The sequence below is a fragment of the Cupressus sempervirens genome, chromosome 8 (genome assembly GCF_028749045.1).
Source record: "Cupressus sempervirens isolate cs-2001-9-10 chromosome 8, ASM2874904v1, whole genome shotgun sequence".
NCBI classification, from domain to species: Eukaryota; Viridiplantae; Streptophyta; class Pinopsida; order Cupressales; family Cupressaceae; genus Cupressus; species Cupressus sempervirens.
This window is the reverse complement of record NC_143125.1, coordinates 662,230,290-662,233,987: the sequence shown is the minus strand read 5'-3', so window position 1 is coordinate 662,233,987 and position 3,698 is coordinate 662,230,290. Positions and strand designations below refer to the sequence as shown.

Below are 3,698 nucleotides of genomic sequence, written 5' to 3'. Positions count from 1 at the left end.
CTCTTCAATTGAATATCAAATCCTTTCCATTTTGCCTCTACAAGGAAGAATATCTCAGATATTTGATTTACCATCATAACTGATTTCTGATGCTAAAGTTGAACTCATGGTAAAAGTGAAAAATCAGTTGAATATGGCCTTCAAGATGCAATATAATCTTTCCCAACTTATTTTCACCACATTCAGGCTCTAAAATGTCATCAAATCCGCCCTCTAACAAACTCTGATGATTAATGATCAAAATTACCTGTTCTGTTGCCAATGCCCTGGAAGTCATAAACTGACCTATAGTAGGAACTTGTGAACGCCTGTGCTAAAACTGACTTTAGATTAAAAAAAATTCAGCTCTTCTTGGTTTCAGTGGTATATTGGAGTGCCAGTTTTCAACAAAAATTGCCCAGGTTATGCTTGTTTGAAGTTCAGACCTCCATCTCATGGCTTCCATATTCATTTTGCAAAAAATTTAACTTTTCAAAGTTTAAACTATATAAAAAATTAGACATTATTTAAAATTTTTGATGACTACACATTTGGAGAAAATATCGTTAAAGATTAATTTTTTTTTTTAACTCTTGAAATTTTCCGTCTCAAGTTTCATTTCGGGTCAAACATAGTTTGATCATCCCACCATGTGTCATCACATAACTGTCTTAGGCTTATACAACTAGATGCCACATGTCATGATCTCAGAAACCCTCGCTATGTTGCTATGGTAATTCTCGTGCATCTTTCGTGTGGCGACATAGCGATGACCACATGATGAAGACACATGTCAACATCTAGTGACCTCTAAGATTTTCCCACCACATCATCGCTCAATCATTTTATTTGTTGCTACTTGTCGCTACTTGATTCACTGTGAGATCTATGACAGGACCCATGTTGCTTATTATCTCCTCATTGGACTATGAAATTTTTCGACGCATCGCTATGTCCCTGGCCAGAATTTCTTGGATTTTCTAGCTAGCGACATAGCGACTAGCCAAATTTTGGATTTTTTGGCACATTTATTATTGCTGATGTCAACATCAATCTTGGATTGTGTGCTAATTCAAAATTTTACCAGTCTCTAGGAAACCATGGGCCCACCTACGTAAGCTTTAGCTTTTCAAAAGCCTTTGTCTCAAAGACAACAATCTAATTGAGTGCCTTTTCATTTAAGGGGAACAAAAACTCCCCGTATCCCCAATGTGGGATAAAAGGTTTTAAATGTTTCTCCTGTGCATGGCGTGTTAAGACAAAACTACCCTATTTCTAGCATTGCTCCATATCCCAGCGATGAACACCCCAGCCATCCATTAAGTCAGAGAAGCAAAGGTTTCATGGAATGGTCATTAATGGCCTCCACAAAGTAGTAAAAGAATTCTCTTTTAAATGTCTTACAAAGTGCAAGTTCCTCAGTTTTTTTAGGCCATGAGGGACCGCTTTTAAAGCTGACTCCTCTTTTTAATGTAGGCAGTCTACTCTTAAAATGTGGGGCATTCTTTCTAAGATTTCCCCATCCTCAATAATGCAAGCTTTCTGGCATTGGAGTTTGAGAGAAAGTAGTCTGCATTTGGCTATCTAACTCCTCCTTTCTATGTTGGATGACTATCTCTTAATTCGTTTGCTTGCAATTTGATGGGTGCCTCTTTTAAACATGGGCATCCCATTTCATAACATGGAGTTTCTTTGTATACTGACACTTTGTTCTTTTAATGCCTCCCCTATTTTGCTACTACCATTTTAATGTTTGCATGGCTCACTGGTGACTTTCATTGTTTGGAGGCAAGCTTTTTCATTTTCTCCTCAATGTGAAGCCCTTGTTCTTCTTGCTCATGCGAATTCTTTATGTTGCCACGGGTTCCTCATAGCTACTACACTACTTCATGTGTTTCTCTTAGCGAGTGCTTCCTCCTTCTCCATGCACTAGTCATGCTTTTTCTAATTCATAATTTGCTTCTTCATCCATCCAATGTCTTATTCAAATCATTGGGTGCATGACTGTATACATATTCAAGATTATAACTTAAACCAAACCCAAAATCTATACCTTGTACACTTTGACCAGAACCAACGCTTCTACCTTTTGTCAACCATGAAGATAGATGCAAAGCTACGGTTTCTTCTTATTATCAATGGTGTTGCATCTTAAAGACATATCACCATTGGGACAAATGATCTTATCTAGTTTTGGTTCAAAAGATTTTGCAAAGCCACGTAAGATATCCTTAAGAGCATCATGCCAAATAGGCCGGGTTGCTTTGAGAAATTCATGCATTGTTGAATCTGGAATAGCTACTTTTTCCCAATCAATTTCATCAGGACCACCTTTTCCATGAAAATCGGACCCTCCAATCTTTTAGGAAGCCATAAGCATTAGCCAATTCATTGAATCTAGCTGCTTTTTTTGCCACTTCTATAGTTCAATACCATGAAGGCCAGATTCTTTTTAAAAGTCTTTTAACAATAGATACATGGTTCTTCAAAGCTGATGGATGAGCAAGGGTTGCCACTCCTCATAGCATAAGCAGGTCCATCATCATATATGTATTTGGTAAAAGCCTGCTTTGTATTATCAACATATCTAGCCTCAACCATTGCCCGAGTCTACATGGAGTCTTCCTGAAGCTACACCATCTCCAGTAACGTGTGCAATGTGTTCCCATTTTAGGGGCATTGTTATATCTTTAAGCTTCAGTAACATGGTTTTTTCCCTCTAGTAGAGGCCCTCTCTTATATTGGCTAAGCATTCTTCTATCTTTGAAAATTAGCTGGTCAACATTAAAATCCATACCTTAGGTGCATGTGTACCAAAATACCTGGTTGATTCAGAATGACTAAATGTGCTTACTGAGAATTTATAATTGTTGCAACCATTACGATCTCCATTTAAAAACAAAACATCTTGAAACATAATGCTTTACCAGTTTGATGGAATTAGCTGGATCCCAAAGTAGGTCTAGCTAAAAAAATTTCATTTTCAAACACCCGAACCATCAAACTAATCCATTAATTTCCTAATACTGATTTGAAACACATTCAACCATTGAAAAATCATTCGAAGCTTATTTTATCACTTATCTGTAACGTTCGACTTTCTGCTAATAGGGCCTCTCGGCTGGCTTTAAAAACTGACCCAAATAGATAACCAAGCTCTAAAAATCAGCACATTGATTCTTTTTTCTGCACACTTGCATGCTATCAAATCTCATCTCATGAAAAATTTGAGGTCAAAAGATATTCATTGTCAAAGTTGACCTCTCAGAACTTCCTACAAGAAAACATGTCAGAAAAAACTAAATTGGATTCAAAATTGGCTTCAAAAATTGGGTGAACTAACACTTGGGAAGATGAAAATTGGGATGTTGGTTCACTGTCATGAGGAGAATATGGATCTATAATTTGGGCTCATGATGAATAATAGGGCGCAAATGGTGATCAGTCAAAGTGGGCTACTCAGATTTTGCAAATTGGAAACATTGACAAAAAACATTTTTTACAAATGGAAAGGACCTAAAAAAGTGTGCATACGGATTCGTCATGACTTGAAAACTAACAAAATTAAATTATTTTTTAGAGGACAACATAGTGGTACAATCCATTTGACTTCACCTATCAAAAATTTTGAGTTATAATGTCCTGAATAGGGGTTCCGACAAATCTACAAATGCTAACACTAGTAAAAAGATAGAAATTGCATTTGGAATCGTGTTTGA

General features: G+C 36.7%; 1 pseudogene; it reads right to left on the bottom strand.

Annotated features, from left to right (window-relative positions):
* Positions 1-1,943: 1,943 nt before the first annotated feature.
* Positions 1,944-2,749, bottom strand: LOC149544193 (uncharacterized; annotated as a pseudogene).
* Positions 2,750-3,698: the final 949 nt, after the last annotated feature.